We start from the raw sequence: 21,982 nt of genomic DNA on the forward strand, positions 1-21,982 counted from the left end.
GCCGCGGAGCGATTGGGCCCGTGAGCCACAACTACTGAGCCTGCGCGTCTGGAGCCTGTGCTCCGCAACAAGAGAGGCCGCGACAGTGAGAGGCCCGTGCACCGCGGTGAAGAGTGGCCCCCGCTTGCCGCAACTAGAGAAAGCCCTCGTACAGAAACGAAGACCCAACACAGCCATAAATAAATAAATAAAAATAAGAATTAAAAAAAAAAAAACCCAATATCTATTCACTCTCTTCTCAACAACCTACTAAGTTGTATCCACACTGCAATTACAAAACACTGCTTAATTTTCTCACATTTTTAACCACATCAGATGCAAATTGCAAGATTAAAATTCAGAAATTTTTTACAGTGTTTTTTACCTCCCTGGCCTAACTGGACCTACACATAAGTAGATAAATGATACTGTAAAGTTAGTAAACAGGGCTGGGGGAACATTAATCATAAATATGATGAAAATAGGACCCCACCACTTAGAAACCAGTCAAAATGTCTTCCTGTATTTGGAAAAAATCCCATCTTGACCTTTTAATGATTTTTAGTTAATAATATTTATTTTTAGAAATCCAAAGCAATTGAAGTCTTTATTCCTAACCTTAATATTTTCAATTTCCATATTGAACACTAAAACCGCTAAAAGCGCTTGAAAACCGCTAAACCAAATATCACTGAACTTTTCACGATAACAGGAAATCCTGTCACTGCAGCATGTTCAAAATTAGGAAGGCATTTGATCATTTGATAAAGAAGTACAAGCTAGTTAGACCTTTGATGCAAACTTTAAGAAACATTATAAAATAAGGATAAAGAAGAATTTCCAGAAGAGCTGCTTTGGTTTGTTTGAGATGTTCAGCCAGGAAAGTAAATTGCCAAATAAGAACAGAAGCATAAATTAGTTCAAGAGACAGCTCAGACATCTTTACTGAAGAACATTGATGGGTCCAGCCTCAGAGCGCGGAGGTGGAGCTAAAGGGCATGAGCTTGTCTTCTCTCAAGCAATCCTTGAAGGCAATGAACAGTAATGTCTCTAAAAAATGTCACTTTTCAGGATATCCCTTTTTATATGCATTGGCCAAGCAAGGGCTAAGTGGGAGGACAACTCTTTATTGGAGCGGCCAGTCTGTCAGCTAAAACTAGACTTCCTGGAACCAGAATCTCAAATATTAGTATGATTGACCCAACCCCTAAGATTTCCAAGTTGACATTGCCCTGTAGTTAACATTCTGAGGTCTTTTTTCTTTTTTTTTTTTTGATAAGTTCTTAATAAACAAACCTTGTTCTGAATATGGTTACTCGGAGGAAAATGAATCCTTATTGATTTAAGGATATTATAAACATCTTTATGACACACAGAAACATAAATTCTTAGATTACAGACTTAGCAGGCAGTTTAAAAAATAGTACTCTAGAGAAAAACTAAACAACCCTCTGATTTGTGTCTTGTGAAAAATGTGGTTGTTATGGACTTCACGAAGGAGATGGTCACATAGAGATCTTTACAAACTTTTGATTAATAACAACTTTAACCATCTCTCAAACCCCAGTCCTCCAAATCCTATGAAGTTGATTATAGTCAAGAATAAACGGTGCTCTGCTGTGCCTAAATAAGATACTTAATACAGTGATGGTGACGGTAGTTGCTTCCAACCTCTGACCACCTTCTAAAGAGTCAGCAAAGAGAAGTAGTGGTGAGCGTAGACTTTGCAATCCAATTACAGAAGCCTGGGTGAGGATTGGAACTACTTAGAGTTGGCCAATAAACCCCTTTTTAAAAAAATCTGTAAAATGAACCTAAAAATAGTACCTACCAGCTGTAGGCATGATCTGAAATAATGTATATAAAGTGCCTAACACATAGGGAAACTCAGTAAGACTAAGTTATAATTACTACTCTCTACCGGGCATTATTTTACTAAAAATGTTTCATTTTTGTCTCATTTAGTTCTGGGAGCAGCCCATTCACTTCACAGTTGAAGGAGGCAGACCCAGCAAGGATCAGTAACTTGCAGGAGGCCACGTGGCTGGTAAGTGACAGAACTAAAATTTAAACTCCAATCTGTCTGCTGTCAGAACCTGTTGTTTGCCACGCAGCAAGGTGGGAGGAGGGCTGGAGTTTTGTTGCTGTTTCCCTGAAGGCCAAAGAACGCGGTATTCCAAAGAAAAGAAGGAAAGGAATCCTACACTCTGTAGCTCTTACGATGCTAAGTCTGATGTCTGGATCTACCAAAAAAATTCTGACCAGTGAAATAACTTCCTTTCTAGTCTTTTAAACACTATTTTGCTTTTTCTAAGAAATTTCATTATGCATTTGTTGATTCATTCATTCAACAATCGTAAACTACCTCTTATGCACTGGACACTGGGCTGGGCTCCATGTAAATGCCATCGATTGGAGAAGGTTGACTTGAGTATTAACTAAGGGCATAAATTCCATTTGGTGTGACAAGCAGAGAAGCTTCAAAAGAAATGCAATTAAATCAAGTTAGGGAGCAGAGTAGCAGTTCAATTAAGAGATGGGTGCCATCTGACACATTTTTTTGGACAAGTTAGGTAGTGGATGAAAAATTCAAGACCCGTGAGGGAAATCATGTTAGAAATTCAAACAAAGTTTCTAAACCAGAATAAGTGTGTTGATATTAGAAATGCAAAAAAAAAGAAAGAAAGAAAAAAAGTGATGGGTTATTTGAAGAAACATCTCCTTCTTAAAGTCATATGCAACACTGGTTTTCTAGTCAACAAATTGGCAAGACCATACCCTAAATATCTGTACATCAAAATGGATATTTCCAGGTTGCTCTACCAGGTTCCCAAGGATTAATTATATTTACAGAATCAGAAGCCTGTGCCTAAAATCGTAAATGTATATATACATGCTTTGTATTTGAGAAGAAGGGATTGTATTTCTCTCAGCATATGAAGTATTATGTATGCTAGCTATTGGACAGTCATCAGTGTCGCATGTATATTGAATGATACTGATTTATCACCTTTAGCTCCATTTTGGTGTAACACCTTTTCCCAATAGACATTACATTGTGACTATTTGTAGAAGAGTCATCTATTAGTCGAACAAATGATAAGGTGGTACAGAAAAGTCTGACTCTCTCCTCCACCTTCTCAATTCCCAGCAGCTGTGGTTGCTCCAAACTCCGAACTCTGGTTGCTCAAGCCAGAACATCTGCAGGTTTTCCATTGAGTTTTAACAGCTAAGCATGATGTAGACTGGGGTCTGCCAACAGTCTCACAGCCGTAAAAAAAAGGAAACTCACATCAAGCAGTTTCCTTCTCCCAGTGTCAACTTGCCTCCTGGATCTTCCTGCTTTGGGCTTCCTTCCAATGCCCTCACATCGTTATTTTTAATGTTTTATCCAGGGTATACAGTTATCTGCAAGAGGGTTAATTCCATGGGAGCTTACTCAGCTGTAAACAAGAGCGGAACTCCAGACTTGAAGGTCATAAAGTCAGAATTTCACTATTAATATCACTCTTTTAAAAAGTGCTTCAAGACTATCAAAAAGAAGACTCTTTCAATATCTTTTCTTTATTATTTTTTTTTTTTACTAAACATGAAAAATCTTTGTCTCCTACAGAGAATTTCCATACAGCATTCACAGGTCTAAAAAAACTAGAGAATTATTTTGTAATTTCAGACTGATTTGTTTCAAACACCCAGTCACTACTAACTTTGGGTGGTAATCAAAACGGCTAATTTAGGCAACTGTGAAAGAGTTTTAGGCCACTTCTTTACAAATAACCTGTGAACATAAACTAAAATTCAGGGATTTCCAGCCATCTCATTTGCCTAATCAGCTTCCCAGTAAAGGTTAAGAAGTTGGACACCAAGAGGGGAAAGCAGGGGTGAGGGTGGGATGAATTGGGAAATTGGGATTGACATATTTACACTAATATATATAAAATAGATAACTAATAAATAAATAAATAAAAAGGTTAAGAAGTTAGCCATACAAAAATAACTATCAGAAAAAGGCGGTCTTGAAATAATGAAACATGCTGATACACGTGTACATCATAGAATTTGTAATCTAAGATTGACGTGTTTGAGCTTGAGATTCAGAATTGGAAGACAGATACTGAGAATTAGATGAAAGAGGAAGAACCCATTAAAAACATTTGTCAGGCTATTTATTTTGTTGCTAGTTTAAGAGACTTCAACCAGTCTCAATTTAGTACAGGATTATAGCATGTAGAAATTTGCCATTTACTTCATTAGAAATATGGACTAGTAAATAAAATTGTATTTCTTTTTGTGAAACAAACCTACCTTTAAATTCTTTTTCAGCATTCTTTTTCATTCATAAAGCCCTAGTATAACAGTATACCTTATTTATGCAATTCTGCTCAATTATTTTTTTATCACTACAAAAATAGATCTTTGGCCATAATAAAGATAGATGCACTAGTATTGTTTGCACATAGGAGATGCATTGAAGCACCTATTTCTACCTAATAAGTAATAGGAAATGACATTTGAGAAACGAAGTTTAAAATTAAAATTTAATAAATCCAACCAAAAAATAGGCAAAGTCAGCTTAGAAAGATAAAATGAATTCCAGGCCAGCAAGATTAGATAGCACATGGATTGTACATATTAATATGTCCATAGAGAGAAGGTGTGGACAGAAAGGGACTGCTCAGCTCTTGAAGAGAAGGAAAGGGAATCACAAAAGCCAACCTTAGCAATGTCCGCTCATACAGGGCAAGGTTTTAAGCAAAGAAAAGATAGGATTTAATTTCAGTGAAAGTTGCATTTTTAAAAAAATGCCTTCGGCTGCCCAAAGCCATACCAGTAAGACCACCCCGACGTCAGGCATAACCCTACTGTAAAGACGGATATATCAGAAAATCTCATTCATTCACTCACTCATTCATTTATTTCACAACCTTCTACCGATGCCAACAAAATGCTGATGCAGGGCAAGAGGCTGACCATATGATGACGAGATGACAGACAGAATCCATATTCGCTAAGCTTTCACTATAGTAAGAATGATAAGCAGTAACTGAGTATTCACAGCTACAATATAATTACAGATAGTGATAAGTTCTATGTAGGAAATATTTAGGAGGTGACAAAAATATTAAGAAATGGGCTTAGGGAAATTTGGCAATGTACCCCAAGATCACACTATATTAAAATGATGGTGGGATGTGATCCCCAGCATTCTGTTTCCAGAACCCACCTTCATAAATTACATATGTGTCAGCAAAGCAGACATGCAGAGGAAGGAACTTTAACTTGTTTTCAGATGCATCTTTTATTTTCAAATTTATTCTTGCTATCAGGCCAGCTCTTACAGAGTTGCCTAGTCTCTGGTCCTTTACCTTCCCCACTCATTTAAATTTCCTTTCCCACAAACTGATCCTGAAAGCCAGGGTCAGATTCTCCTTCTACGGACATGCCAGTTCATGACCCAGCCTTGACACTATAATACAGAAAGTGCATATTGAAGGGATCAGGTTCATGGTGTTTTCGCTCTGGTGGTTTTATCTCTCTGTACTGATACCAACGTTATAAAGACCAGGGGGAGGCAGGCCCCATCGTACACGGGAAATGAGTAAAACAGTGTATTCTGAAAACTGCAACAAAAAACCATTGCTTTTCATTCCACGTGTGGAATTTTGATACTAAAATAATTCTTTGAAAAACTCAAAGGGAATGCAGCCCATTAAGTTTCTCTAAAAAAGGACAATCCTTTCTAGATTCCCTGAAGTCTGATGTATGACAAGTTTCATTGCAAACATGCTTTAAAAACAGGATGTAACTCTGACAAGTCAGACTTTGTAACTTGGCCGAGGCAAAGATTTTGAAATGTACTTATGTATGTGTTGGGTATAAACTGTTATTGTACTGGAAAACTTCTTGAAAGGGATTTTTATAAGTCTCATCTTGTCTCTCTCTAGTGGCTGTTAAAAATAGAGTTTATTGGCAACTATTTTTCCTTGTGTTAGAGAAGGATTAACTTAATCCTGGTGAAATATCTTAACATTTCATTATATTCAATTTTATACAACTAAATTTTTATTAAGCACAATACTAAAATAACTGCAGGTATCCTAAGTGATCCAAGAGTTATATGTTTGTCAAGTTTGTTTTTATAGACTTATGAAACTTAAACACTGTTCTCTAAATGAGGTAGTTTTTGCTTTCCTACCCATATTTAAATTATTTTAATTCTGGATTAATGTTTATATCTTTTTTTTTCTATAAAATGTTAGAAGGTTTCTCTATGTATTTACACAGCATGGTAGAATTAGTCAAGGACACGTTCCAGTTTTCAGTACGGTGTGCAATTTACAGAACTATCTGAGATCCTTTTTAAAAAAATAACTCTACTCAGATTTATAACATTTCTGTGTACTATCGCTGTCCTCTTTTCCAATAATAAAAGCTCCAATTATGACTTCTGGTCCCTCACCTCCACATTCTGAGCCAATCCAAAGGCAAGTGAAATAGGCAAATGTGTCCTAATACCCTATCAACTGTTTCGGCTTCTTTTTTCTCTTCTGTGGGGTTTCCTCTATTCATTCCTCCTCCTCATTTTAAAATATCCACTGCCCTTCCAGGAACAAACCTGATATCAAGAAATAATCTGCCTTTGTCGCTGATAGAACAATTTGAATTTATCCTTACTCATTCTCTCTCACTGAGACACTCGTCTTTTTTTTAAGATTTTTTTTGATGTGGACCATTTTTAAAGTTTTTATCGAATTTGTTACAATATTGCTTCTGTTTTATGTTTTGGTTTTTCGGCTGCGAGACATGTGGGAATTTAGCTCTCCGACCAGGGATTGATCCCGCTCCCCCTGCATTGGAAGGCGAAGTCTTAACCAGTGGACCACCAGGGAAGTCTCTCACCAAGATATTTGTCTTTTAAAACTTATTTCTACTCCTGAAATGAAAGAACGTGTCCTTGTTAAAGGATTTCAAGGAATTGTTTGTCGCTCGTGTAAAGGTGCGCACCTTGTAGAGACATGACCCGTACCTTGGAGCATCCCAGGTCAGTGACACAGGGAAAAAGAGAGATGGAGGAGTTGCCCTGGCTCTTTATTGCCTCCAAAGTCATCCCTTCCCTTCCTGGTCCATTGGCCAGGACAAGTCACGTGCCTCCATCCAATTAGGAGAGGAGTTAGGCCCTGCGAGCAACGTGTGGCTGTTTGCTGAACAAAAATGACCTTGCTCCCTTCTTCCTGCACACACCCAACGTCTCCCCAAGGAGAGAAACCCAGATTCTGGCTGGTCCCTGCACTCGACTCAAATTCCAGACAATACTCAGTGGTGTCTTCATCAAGACTAGAGATGATCTTCTTGACCTGGAGGTGTGTGAACTAAAACAGACATTGTCCTCACACACTCACACCCCAAAAGCCACAGTGAAGCAACACCAGAGTGATCCCAGTAGGCTCTTGCATTCAGAAAGGGGAAGGACAGAAATCAGAAAGCAGCCATGGTCCACGGCAGTTCTGAAACACTGCTGGTAGATGTGGTGGGGCCTCCACCCTGAGGCCAGAAGGAGCCTCAGTTGGATCTCTTGCTGCATCCCAAGCTCCATCGGCTGGGGGGTCTGTCTTGTCCACTTTCCAACCTGACTTCATAACAAATGAGTGTTGGGGGGACAGGTCCTCTTTTAAAGACTGTTCAGCTTTTCAGCCCACTTCCAACTTCTGGGATTTCGATGACGCGAGAGGTGCTTTAAATTTCATTGAAGGTTATTTTTCCCAGGCGCGGTTTCTCTGGCAGTTCATTTCATCCCAAGACTAAGTAGGTTTCTGAACTTCTTAGTCTGGAGCGTGTGGCCTCTAGCAGAGGAGTTGGTGAACAGTTTCTTCATTTACACTGTTACGTGTAAATTCAATCCGCCCAAAAGTCCTGCAATGGAAGTATTGCCATTTTGACCAGTTTAGAGATGGAGAGTGTGGGAGAATTTATTCTGAGAGGAAGAGTATCCTTCTTAGAACACCTTGAAATCTGCATGTAAGTAATGCTAACCTTGCCACTGTGACCTTATTTCTGGCATACTGATGTGCCCATTAGGTCTGACCAAGGTAACTATGGAGACAATGGAACACAAAATTTGAAAATTGGACTCTTTCCAAAAAATCAAGACCTGTGGTCACTATGCGTATGTCGCATATGCTATTTTAGTTTCTTTTACTCCACCTACTTTAGGCTTTTGGTTGGTTGGTTGGTTGTTTTTAAGCCAATCACTGAGATGTTAGATTTTGGTCAGGTAGATGCCTCTCTCTATGATTTGGGGTTCACCAGGATAGGCTGGATACCACTTATTTGTTACAACACTTGAAAACCTTCCCTGGCACGTTAGAACTTGATAAGTACATTTTACTGATTATGAGAAACATAACATTTTTTTAAAAAACCTTATTTCTTGTTTGTCCCTGTGGCTTAATTTGTACAGGCACAACTGAAGGTGACAAATATCTACTTGTCCTGATTTCTCACCATGAGTTTTAAACAGCTCACGCTGTGGGGACTGACATTTCCAGGTCACAGTCAAAAGGCACAGCCAAGGCTTTTGGTTGTGTCTAATTCTATACTGCACATGTGCTACCTTTCCTCAGAGCGTAATGTTGTTTTAGATATGAATTGCATTAGAGACACCTCACAAGCACTGATTTCAGTCCTGCCCTGCCAGCCCTCTTTGGGGGATTCAGTTACATCTCTGAATTCTCTAACTGAAACTTCTACTTGATTCCAGTAAGTTTTAAAGAAATACAAGCCCTTGAAAAGTTTGCCCCTCTCCTCCTCCTCCTCTTCAATTTTTTAAAAACGTGATTGATAGAAAAGATCTCAGAACATTTCCAAGTGCAGATTGTCTCTGACTCAGGGCCTCATCCCCATGTAAATTGTAGCAGGGCCAGGATTAGGACAAGGTGTCAGGGGAACTCTACTGGGGCACGTGATTTAAGAGGTGCCCAAAATAGTCAGTATCAAGATTAGAGATATTTAAATTCATGTACTAAAAAATAAAAATTAACGTAAAAATATCCGTGGTGAACAAACTATCAAATTTTGGAATAAAAACACATTGTTCGTTTGTTTTACAAACAAATATTATGTGAAGGGAACAGTCATTTCCAATCAGCTCAGCATCAAAGAGGTCCTGGCATTCCTAGCAGTGGGATTATAGAGGGTGACAAACAGCCAGCAGAGAGATAGGGCAGCACAGGGCTTTCTATATCGTCTTTTATTTTTTTCTGTAGAGCTTGTATTACTGTTTCTACTTGGTTCGAAACATGAACGTATATTTTGATAAATGCATATAGGGGCTGCACCTTTTTCCTTTCTCCCCAGGCTCCTATATGGCTCGGCCAGCTCTGAATCGCGGCCTCCTGGCCTCCTCCTCTCAGAGCTACCGGTGCCCACGCAGCCCTCTCCCACCTTTAGCTTCTCAACCTTCAAAATTGCCCAGACTTCCTCCCCATCTAGTCTCCAGCTCCTTCCAGCCAGGGTTCAGGCAATTCCAGGCTTTGGACGCAAAAACACCTGGCAAGAGACTCAGAAGAATCTAGAACTTGGGATCAGAGGTATTCACGGCTGAAGCCAGCCCAGAATTAGTGATTTTAGGGAAACTCAGGATTCCTGAATTTCCATTTCTATTTCAACACACCTCATGCTACCCTGCTGTGGGCCACACTGAAGAGCTGCCTTCTGGTTCTCGCTCTCCCTCTCTGGGAGAGTGCATTCTTGATCCTACAGTCCTTACTGATTTACAAATGAACTTGAAGGGCACAGCTCTGTACCTCAAAGCCTGGCTGTGCTTCTTTAAGAAAACTATCTGTTTGATGCCCACACAAACTAGAAAAATGCAAATAAATAAGTGTCTGGTTTACTCTACAAGATAAAAAAAAATTTTGATTTTTGTATGTTGATCAGCTATTTGGATGTTTCCATAACTGATGATTCCTTTCTAACAGAATGTGTAACGTGTATGTTGTTTAAGATTGCTGTGAAGTTGTTGTATCTGAATGTTTTGCTCTGGTACATTTGTATTTTCAAGCCATAAAAATTTCTGAGTTCATTCTCTTTTGGAGCATTCTGTTTTGCTAGGTCTCATAAATGATCTTTTTTTTTTTTAATTAATTTTATTATTTTATTTATTTTTAGCTGTGTTGGGTCTTCGTTTCTGTGCGAGGGCTTTCTCTAGTTGTGGCAAGCGGGGGCCACTCTTCATCGCGGTGCGCAGGCCTCTCACTATCGTGGCCTCTCTTGTTGCGGAGCACAGGCTTCAGACGCGCAGGCTCAGTAGTCGTGGCTCACGGGCCTAGTCGCTCCGCGGCATGTGGGATCTTCCCAGACCAGGGCTCGAACCTGTGTCCCCTGCATTGGCAGGCAGACTCTCAACCACTGCACCACCAGGGAAGCCCCTGATCTTTTTTTTTTTAATTTCTGAAAGAAAGGTGCTTGCATACCCAGGGGTCTCAAGAATTCTTCCCATTTCACTTAGTGCAAGAATTCTTCCCATTTCACTTAGTGTGTATCAATCAAAATAAAGGAGGATGCAGTGAAATATGTTTCTACTACTCTGCAAAGCCCCCAATAAAGAGAAATGTTCATAGTAAATGTAGCCCTTGTTTCACACTTTCAGCTGGGTTTCGATTGATAAAAGTGAACTATTTTGTCTTCACACATGTCACCAGAGGCTGGTTCAGTAGTTGCTTAACCAGGACAAGTCCCTTTTCCAGAGCCTAGCCTTTCCTCAGTGAGGAAGCTCTAAGCTACCAAAGAATCACAGTAATTGACCTGGGTCTATACATCACGTCTAAATAGACACGGAGTAAATTGCATAGCATTTGGTAAAACAAGTTACTCAGTGCTCCCCTTTCAACCCATAATGACTGTAATTCAGTTAGGCTTATTGCCTGTTATTTAATATGATCCTACTGTAAAATTGTTCCTTTTGCAATACAAAGTTTAAAGAGCCTGCTTTTCTTCTTAAAGCATGCGGGCTCTCTTGTATTGGAATAGGATTTCATTATATTTAAAAACTTTTTCCACTGTTTACTTATCACTGGGGTCAGATAAAGGAGCCAGAGTCAAAATTAGTCTTTGCTCTGGGATAGGGGAAGTGAAGAGGGAGAAACCCCAGTGGAAATCAATGGTGGATTTATTTGTATTTCCATAGTGCGGAAACTACAGGAACATTAGTAATGTTGGAAGAAAAAGCACGGGGAAGGGGGAGAGTGTCCGTATTTTCATTATTATTATTATTCTTAAAATACACTACACATAATCCTTGGATATTTTGCTACCAGGCATTTAAAATAGTCTATGATTCATAAATAATTTCAGGCAATCTCAAAATTTTTCACTGTTTAAAAAAAAACTTCCCAGGCTGAGCCTACCGAAAGGAATTTATGAATAGTTCCCCTTATCTAGCCATGAAAAATGCCTGGATATAGAGTTGACTTTTAGATTAAAAAATTTTTTTACAGGTTCAAAGAATTTTTATGCAGCTTAAAAAAAATATCAGATCTGAGTAGATATGATCCAGAGGATGGCCCTGATTTATCATCTCTGTGACGAGCTACTAGAATTCTCTGTCTTTTGTGTCAAAGAGGATTTTTGTGAGGAGGAAATGAGTTAGTACATATAAAGTACTTAGAAGAGTCCCTGGTACATTGCAAGTACCAAAAACAAAACAGCTGCTTCACTCTCATTATCACTGTCATTATTATGTGGAATAACATTGAAAGTTTGTTCATCCTACAAAGTCTATTTCGATTCGTACCTCCATAGAACTCATGATGATGCTGGATTCTTTTCAATGAATTTAGTGACCACATTATACAATTTAGCACATAATTCTACAGCAGAAAGTCTGACTATGAACATCCTATTTGTGGATATCTCATACATAAATAGACTGCTGCTTCTTCCACCGATCAATTGAAACTTTGAGGAAGCTTCTTGTGCTTCCCTAAATTAGACGTATACTCTTTTGGACACACACACACACAAAGACACACACATATGTGAGGCCATAACTAATTTACATAATCTGGGTAAGCAAGAATGATAACTTATACAGTGCCTAGCACCCACTAGAAGCTTAGGAAATATTTTACTAAGTTTCGATTTGACAACGTTGGTCCATAATAACATAATAACAACTCTATCAGACTGTATCAGTGCATGATCTAGACATTTACACAGAAGACACAAATTTACACAAAATATTTAAGATATTAAAGAATATGTGTTATAAGCAATTGTTTTTCTTCCTAAATTGCTTAGAAAATGTCCAAATGTCCCCCATGTCACTGTTATTCCTGAGTGATGGAAGCCAAAACTTGTTCTTTTGTTCAGATACCCTGATATGCATATTATTTACATTTCTCTGAGACTGTATCCAGTTGACTTGGCTCAGGGTCACTTATTCTGAAATCACCATGAAGTCACAGGGAATGGAATTTTACACTGAACAAGAGAGTCTAGACACTTGCACTTTGTATACGAGCATCTTTTAGTTTTATCATCATGGCCAAAGTCAGTCAGCTTCACGTTGTCAAGTTTCTTAGCTGTCAGATGCCTTATTAAAGGTGATAAATTCAATTAGTTTGTTGAATTTATAGAATGTCAATCAATTTGACGTGTTTCTTTTTCTTTCACCACAGTAAATAAACTAACCAGTTTTCTTTTCTGCCCTCCCCCTCTGCTCTCCATGAACCGATAGAACCAGGCATAGGTGTCACTTTGGAAAGACTTGGGTTTAGTTTATTTATTTATTACTCACTAACTTTGTTTCTTGAACACAGGACCTACAGATTGGTTACTGAGTATTTGTGAGATCCAGAACATCAAGCCCGGAGCAGTGACCAGCACATTGCAGGACCAAGAGACCAGGAAAAACGATTGCTTCAAGGTCACAAGCATGAAAAGAGAAGCTAAGGTAGGTTATGGTGGTTTGGGGGATGGTGGCAGTAGTTGTGAAGCACAGTGGCAAAGATCAGAGTGATGATGGGTCTAGGGAGAAAGGCAATTGCAGAAAATAATGTAGAGAAATACAGAAAATATTTTATAAAAAGACGGTGGAGCACAAATTAAAGAGTCAAGAAAATGTAAAAACCAAAAAGTTCAATATGGACAAGTAACTGTAAGTTGTGAGTCCTGGGTGCATAACTGCTTTCTAGGGATAACCCATCCAGGCCCACTTTGTGACACCGCTCAGCTAATGGAATACAGTTCTCCAAAGCAGTGTTTTTGATGTTTCCTACTCCTAATGGCAGAGAAAAAAATGAGCCTTTATTCACAGATATAAAACCCCTTCAGCTACCTGAAGCCAAGCTATATCTTGGAAGTAACATATTTTATTTCGAAAATTCATGTATAATTTACATGCTATTCTATAAAATATCTGTGTTCATCTTAAAGATGTTTTTAGCCAAAATTTGAAGAAAATTGAAAGTTCCAGGAACCCAAGCATGTCTGTCCCTGAAGTTCTGCACACCCCTGGGCGTGCTGCCCTCTAATTCCCAGGAGTGTAGAATCATGGTCTTGAAGCAAAAAGTAAAGAGATACTTTCAATATTGCTGCAAAGCAGATGACAAAAGTATTCAAGGGAAAACAAGCCTTTGTTTTAGGTCATTTGCATCCTTGAAGGCATGTGCTTTTTTTAAAAAAAAAAAAACGTTTTATTTTATACTGGAGTATAGTTGATTGACAATGTTGTGATAGTTTCAGGTGTACAGCAAAGTGATTCAGTTATATATATACATGTATCTATTCTTTTTCAAATTCTTTTCCCATTTAAGTTGTTACATAACATTGAGCAGAGTTCCCTGCGCTATACAGCAGGTCCGTGTTGGTTATCCATTTTAGATCTAGCGGTGTGTACGTGTGCTTTTTTTAAGGGTGGTTATAGAGTTCTTGATCTGTCCTGGACCGTTTGGATGAGCTCTTAAGTGTGTCCAAGGATTGGACAGAAGTTCGGGAAAGGGCTGATGTGTTCACAAAATAAGCCCCCGAGTGTGTTAACTATTGATAATTATGTGCTACTAGCAACTGCAGTTCAACACGTCACTTTCGTCAGAACGTCTTCGTTCGGACTGGTGGCAACATGGGACCAGCTGTGCCCGACCCCCAGAGTGGGTGACACCGACACACCTCCTGGCTGTACCTGTGCTCACGCACCTCCTAGAAAATTAGGTTGTTCTTAGTTAACTAAGGAAAAAATGTTTCTTTTTTGACAGTTGACAGACTACAGACTTCCATACCCACAAATACCAGCCAAAACGTATGCCTAATTATTTTATAAATTATGTTGTGCTGTCCCAGACCCCTTCTGGGAGTCAAAACACTTCTACCTGTCTTCATTCCTCCCCTGCCTGGGGCTGAGGGAAACTCACCAACTGCTACCCGTCCCGTCTTGTTCATCCATCCTTGCTCCTGCGGGAGTCCTGTCTAGCTTCCCATCAGCGGGTGGTCCCTCTCCGTCTGCCTTGGATCGGTATGATGGGACACCCAGTTTACCTTCCATGATCTACGAAGGTATTTCTTAAAATGCCCTCTTCCTGGGAAGGGCTTTTTGTTCCGCTCTCTTTCTGCCACAGCAACAGGGAAAATCATTCTTCAAACACCTGTAAATTATTTTTTATTTTCAATATGAAATATTACAAGCAGTTTTGTGCACTGGGAATATGAGCTTCTGCTTGAGCCCTCGATGTAGAATTCATCCCTGAAAATTCTTAGCACAGGGCAACACCTCTAGAACTGTCTGAAGAGCCCTCTACAAGTCCCACTCCCCACACACAGGGACACGTACAGTCACTACACTGTCACCTTCCCTATTCTGTTCTGATGCTTCAAATGCCTATGTCAGAGCACATGTATTTCATTCACAGAGGATGTAAAATACAGATGCTCTTGAAAGAGTTAATAATTGCCCTAAAATCACGCTGGAGACTAAATGATCTAATAGATCCTTCCACTGATCATGTATAACAGTTATCATGCTTTTGGCTACAATTAACAGAAAACCTGACTCAGGGAGATTAAACAATATGGAAAATGTCTCAGCTCACACAAGGAGACATCCAGAGACAGGGAGCTACCAGAGTTGGTAAAGCCGGTAGCTGAGCAGCGTTGATCAAGAGCACAATTCCCTCCACCCCGTTGCTCTGTGACCCTCAATTTGCCCCCTGTACCCTGGGGCTTGTCCTCTTGTCAACAAATAGATCCCTGCAGCCACTTACATGGTCAAACAACACTTTCCAATTCAAGAAAGGGATATGAGGGCATATCCAGTCCGAGATTCCCACTTTAGGAGTGAAAAAAATTGCTGAACAGCCCTCTAGAGAGTTGCCTCCAGATTTTATTCACCAGAATTGTGTCATATGGGCATCCTACACCGATAGTGGACAGGGAGAATGGAGTTGTTGTGGTTATCTTAGACCAGTGGTTCTCAGACTTTAACTCGCATCACAGTACCTGGAGGGCTTATTACAGCGCAGATCGCCAGACTTCACCTCCTCAGGTGACTTAGTGAGTCCAAGATGAGGCTCAAGAATTTACATCATGAGATGCTGTTGTTGCTGGTCTTGGGACCCACAGTTTGAGAACAAGTGTCTAAGCTTATCGAAATTGTGAAAGTGGACCAACTGAAATGGTATATAAGATAACAGATATTAACATATACTGTAAATACTTAAATATAAACTAGTAGCAACATTCTAATCAAAATATGTTCCCATTTCTCTGGTTAAGATGCAAGAATTCGGTCATTCTGGATCAAATAAAAATTCAGGTTGGTAACATTGTCTCAAACTGTATTCTTGGTTACCATCATTTAAATAATGAGTGTACTATGAAATATACAACTTTAAAACTATTTTACACATCTACTGTAAAGGTATTTTCTGTATACTATTTCTTAAAGCAGATCACTTTATAAGATATGCATATTCATGAATGCTGTGTAATACTTCATTTCACTTTGTCATTGAATTTCACTTTCAGACATATTCTTTTTAATTGCTATAGATAAGTATTCTTTTATATGTATAAATGCTCCTGATGCTTCAGAACCAAGTAAAAATGAGGAAATTATATAGGTTGTTTTTTAAAGTCACATAAACTTGAATTTTAATAGCTACTATACCCCACAATCCTTTAGAAGAATTTTTCTTCTGATTCCCTAGAGAATTGTTTTGTAAGATGGGCAAATCCAGACTTGAGCAAAACATTACAAGTACAAAGGTTTGTGCATCTCATTAAATGTTGACACTTCATCAAGAGCTCTCTATGTTCAGCAGCTAGAGGTGTAGGAAAGTGAAGTGGAGACACAAGGCAATTCATGAAACAAATCAAAGTTCCCCACAAATCATTTTCCATTGAATCTTTCTTTTAAAAGCCAAAAAATGATATCCCTGACTAAACTATATGGACAATTGTGACAATTCTTAATTCTATTTTTAAAATAAACAGACACAAGTTATTGAATGTTGCATAGTTATTGAATGACAAGGGTCTTTGAAGCCAGAGCACCTCAGCCACCTTCACAACCCCACCAAAAATTTCCAGGTTTTCCATTAACCAAAGACACATGGGAAAATGTCTCTAAACACAAAATAGGAAGAAAGAAGTGGCAAGTATATATATTTTTTTACTTCCTTCTTCCCACTACAAAGTTTAACTCTCCACCCTCACCTTGCGAATTCACTACAGAGAAGCTAAGTGATTGTTTTATTGTATCTCTAGATCTGAAAGATGACAATGTGGTTTCAAACAATATATTCATTTAAAAAAAAAAAAAAAGCTTCTGGAGGGTGGGGGCAAGATGGCGGAAGAGTAAGACGCGGAGATCACCTTCCTCCCCACAGATACATGAGAAATACATCTACACGTGGAACTGCTCCTACAGAACACCCACTGAACGCTGGCAGAAGATGTCAGACCTCCCAAAAGGCAAGAAAATCCCCACGTACTTGGGTAGGGCAAAAGAAAAAAGAAATAACAGAGACAAAAGAATAGGGACGGGACCTGCACCAGTGGGAGGGAGCTGTGAAGGAGGAAAGGTTTGCACACACTAGGAAGCCCCTTCGTGGGCAGAGACTGCGGGTGGCAGAGGGGGGAAGCTTCGGAGCCACGGAGGAGAGCGCAGCCACAGTGGTGCGGAGGGCAAAGCGGAGATTCCCGCACAGAGGAGCGGTGCCGACCAGCACTCACCAGCCCGAGAGGCTTGTCTGCTCACCCGCCGGGGCGGGCGGGGGCTGGGAGCTGAGGCTCGGGCTTCGGTGCTAGCTGGGAGGGAGTCCGGGAAAAAGACTGCAGCTGCCGAAGAGGCAAGAGACTTTTTCTTGCCTCTTTGTTTCGCGGCACGCAAGGAGAGGGGATTCAGAGCGCCGCCTAAACGAGCTCCAGAGACGGGCGCGAGCCGCGGCTATCAGCGCGGATCCCACAGCAACAGGGGCGCAGAGGGCAAAGCGGAGAGATTCCCGCACAGAGGCTCGGCGCCGAGCAGCACTCACCAGCCCGAGAGGCTTGTCTGCTCACCCGCCGGGGCGGGCGGGGGCTGGGAGCTCAGGCGCGGGCTTCGGTCGGATCCCAGGGAGAGGACTGGGGTTGGCTGCGTGAACACAGCCTGAAGGGTCTAGCGCACCACAACTAGCCGGGAGGGTGCCCGAGAAAAAGTCTGCAGCTGCCGAAGAGGCAACAGACTTTTTCTTGCCTCTATGTTTCGCGGCGCGCAAGGAGAGGGGATTCAGAGCGCCACTTCAACGAACTCCAGAGACAGGCGTGAGCCGCGGCTATCAGCGCGGACCCCAGAGGCGGGGGCGAGCCGCGGCTATCAGCGCGGACCCCAGAGACGGGCATGAGATGCTAAGGCTGCTGCTGCTGCCACCAAAAAGCCTGTGGGCGAGCACAGGTCACTCTCCACACCGCCCCTCCCGGGAGCCTGTGCAGCCCGCCACGGCCGGGCTCCCGTAATCTGGGGACAACTTCCCCGGGAGAGCGCATGGTGGGCCTCAGGCTGCTGCAACGTCACGCCGGCCTCTGCAGCCGCAGGCTCGCCCCGCCTCCTCCGTACCGCTCCCTCCCCCCGGCCTGACTGAGCCAGGGCCCCCGAATCAGCTGCTCCTTTAACCCCGTTCTGTCTGGGCGGGGAACAGACGCCCTCAGGCGACCTACATGCAGAGGCGGGTCCAAATCCAAAGCTGAACCCCGGGAGCTGTACGAACAAAGAAGAGAAAGGGAAATCTCTCCCAGCAGCCTCAGAAGCAGCGGATTAAAGCTCCACAAACAACTTGATGTGCCTGCATCTGTTGAATACCTGAATAGACAACGAATCATCCCAAATTTAGGAGGTGGACTTTGGGAGCAGGATATATTAACTTTTCCCCTTTTCCTTTTTTTGTGAGTGTATATGTGTATGCTTCTGGGTGAGAGTTTGTCTGTATAGCTTTGCTCTCACCGTTAGTCCTAGGGTTAGGTCCGTCCGTTTTTTTTTGTTTTTTTTTTTTTAACTTAAAAAATTTTTTTTCCCTAATAAATGTTTTAATAATTTTTTCCTTATTTTCTATTTTTAAAAAATTAAAAAAAATTTTTTAATAAGTTTTTTCATATTTTTTATTTTAAAAAAATTTAAAAAAATTTTTTTCTTAATAAATTTTTTCTTAATAATTTTTTTCTTATTTTTAGTTTAAAAAATTAATAAATCTATTTTTAAAAATTAAAAAAATTTTTCTTAATAAATTTATTCTTAATAATTTTTTTTCTCATTTTTTATTATAATTGCTTTATTTTATTTTATTTTATCCTCTTTCTTTCTTTCTTTCCATTTTTTCTCCCTTTTATTCTGAGCCATGTGGATGAAAGGCTCTTGGTGCTCCAGCCAGGCATCAGGGCTGTGCCTCTGAGGTGGGAGAGCCAACTTCAGGACACTGGTCCACAAGAGACCTCCCAGCTCCACATAATACCAAACGGCGAAAATCTCTCAGAGATCTCCATCCCAACATCAAGACCCAGCTTCACTCAACGACCAGCAAGCTACAGTGCTGGACACCCTATGCCAAACAACTAGCAAGACAGGAACACAGCCCCATCCATTAACAGAGAGGCTGCCTAAAATCATAATAAGGCCACAGACACCCCAAAACACACCCCCAGACGTGGATGAGCCCACCAGAAAGACAACATCCAGCCTCATCCACCAGAACACAGGCACTGGTTCCCTCCACCAGGAAACCTACACAACCCACTGAACCAACCTTAGCCACCTTAGCCTTAGCCACTTAGGGGACAGATACCAAAAACAACGGGAACTACGAACCTGCAGCCTGTGAAAAGGAGACCCCAAACACAGTAAGATAAGCAAAATGAGAAGACAGAAAAACACACAGCAGATGAAGGAGCAGGGTCAAAACACACCAGACCTAACAAATGAAGAGGAAATAGGTAGTCTACCTGAAAAAGAATTCAGAATAATGATAGTAAGGATGATCCAAAATCTTGGAAATAGAATAGACAAAATGCAAGAAACATTTAACAAGGACGTAGAAGAACTAAAGAGGAACCAAGCAACGATGAAAAGCACAATAAATGAAATTAAAAATACTCTAGATGGGATCAATAGCAGAATAACTGAGGCAGAAGAACGGATAAGTGACCTGGAAGACAAAATGGTGGAAATAACTACTGCAGAGCAGAATAAAGAAAAAAGAATGAAAAGAACTGAGAACAGTCTCAGAGACCTCTGGGACAACATTAAACGCACCAACATTCGAATTATAGGGGTCCCAGAAGAAGAAGAGAAAAAGAAAGGGACTGAGAAAATATTTGAAGAGATTATAGTTGAAAACTTCCCTAATATGGGAAAGGAAATAGTTAATCAAGTCCTGGAAGCACAGAGAGTCCCATACAGGATAAATCCAAGGAGAAACACACCAAGACACATATTAATCAAACTATCAAAAATTAAATATAAAGAAAACATATTAAAAGCAGCAAGGGAAAAACAACAAATAACACACAAGGGCATCCCCATAAGGTTAACAGCTGATCTTTCAGCAGAAACTCTGCAAGCCAGAAGGGAGTGGCAGGATATACTTAAAGTGATGAAGGAGAAAAACCTACAACCAAGATTACTCTACCCAGCAAGGATCTCATTCAGATTTGATGGAGAAATTAAAACCTTTACAGACAAGCAAAAGCTGAGAGAGTTCAGCACCACCAAACCAGCTTTACAACAAATGCTAAAGGAACTTCTCTAGGCAAGAAACACAAGAGAAGGAAAACACCTACAATAACAAACCCAAAACATTTAAGAAAATGGGAATAGGAACATACATATCGATAATTACCTTAAATGTAAATGGATTAAACGCTCCCACCAAAAGACACAGACTGGCTGAATGGATACAAAAACAAGACCCATATATATGCTGTCTACAAGAGACCCACTTCAGACCTAGAGACACATACAGACTGAAAGTGAGGGGATGGAAAAAGATATTCCATGCAAATGGAAATCAAAAGAAAGCTGGAGTAGCAATTCTCATATCAGACAAAATAGACTTTAAAATAAAGACTATTACAAGAGACAAAGAAGGACACTATATAATGATCAAGGGATCGATCCAAGAGGAAGGTATAACAATTGTAAATATTTATGCACCCAACATAGGAGCACCTCAATACATAAGGCAAATACTAACAGCCATAAAAGGGGAAATCGACAGTAACACAATCATAGTAGGGGACTTTAACACCCCACTTTCACCAATGGACAGATCATCCAAAATGAAAATAAATAAGGAAACACAAGCTTTAAATGATACATTAAACAAGATGGACTTAATTGATATTTATAGGACATTCCACCCAAAAACAACAGAATACACATTTTTCTCAAGTGCTCATGGAACATTCTCCAGGATAGATCATATCGTGGGTCACAAATCAAGCCTTGGTAAATTTTAAAAAATTGAAATCGTATCAAGTATCTTTTCCGACCACAACGCTATGAGACTAGATATCAATTACAGGAAAAGATCTGTAAAAAATACAAACACATGGAGGCTACACAATACACTACTTAATAACGAAGTGATCACTGAAGAAATCAAAGGGGAAATCAAAAAATACCTAGAAACAAATGACAATGGAGACACGACGATCCAAAACCTATGGGATGCAGCAAAAGCAGTTCTAAGAGGGAAGTTTATAGCAATACAAGCCTACATCAAGAAACAGGAAACATCTCGAATAAACAACCTAACCTTGCACCTAAAGCAATTAGAGAAAGAAGAACAAAAAAACCCCAAAGCTAGCAGAAGGAAAGAAATCATAAAGATCAGATCAGAAATAAATGAAAAAGAAATGAAGGAAACAATAGCAAAAATCAATGAAACTAAAAGCTGGTTCTTTGAGAAGATAAACAAAATTGATAAACCATTAGCCAGACTCATCAAGAGAAAAAGGGAGAAGACTCAAATTAATAGAATTAGAAATGAAAAAGGAGAAGTAACCACTGACACTGCAGAAATACAAACGATCATGAGAGATTACTACAAGCAACTCTATGCCAATAAAATGGACAACCTGGAAGAAATGGATAGATTCTTAGAAATGCACAACCTGCCAAGACTGAACCAGGAAGAAATAGAAAATATGAACAGACCAATCACAAGCACTGAAATTGAAACTGTGATTAAAAATCTTCCAACAAACTAAAGCCCAGGACCAGATGGCTTCACAGGCGAATTCTATCAAACATTTAGAGAAGAGCTAACACCTATCCTTCTCAAACTCTTCCAAAATATTGCAGAGGGAGGAACACTCCCCAACTCATTCTACGAGGCCACCATCACCCTGATACCAAAACCAGACAAAGATGTCACAAAGAAAGAAAACTACAGGCCAATATCACTGATGAACATAGATGCAAAAATCCTCAACAAAATACTAGCAAACAGAATCCAACAGCACATTAAAAGGATCATAC

This window comes from Eubalaena glacialis, chromosome 2 (genome assembly GCF_028564815.1).
Source record: "Eubalaena glacialis isolate mEubGla1 chromosome 2, mEubGla1.1.hap2.+ XY, whole genome shotgun sequence".
Taxonomy (NCBI): domain Eukaryota; kingdom Metazoa; phylum Chordata; class Mammalia; order Artiodactyla; family Balaenidae; genus Eubalaena; species Eubalaena glacialis.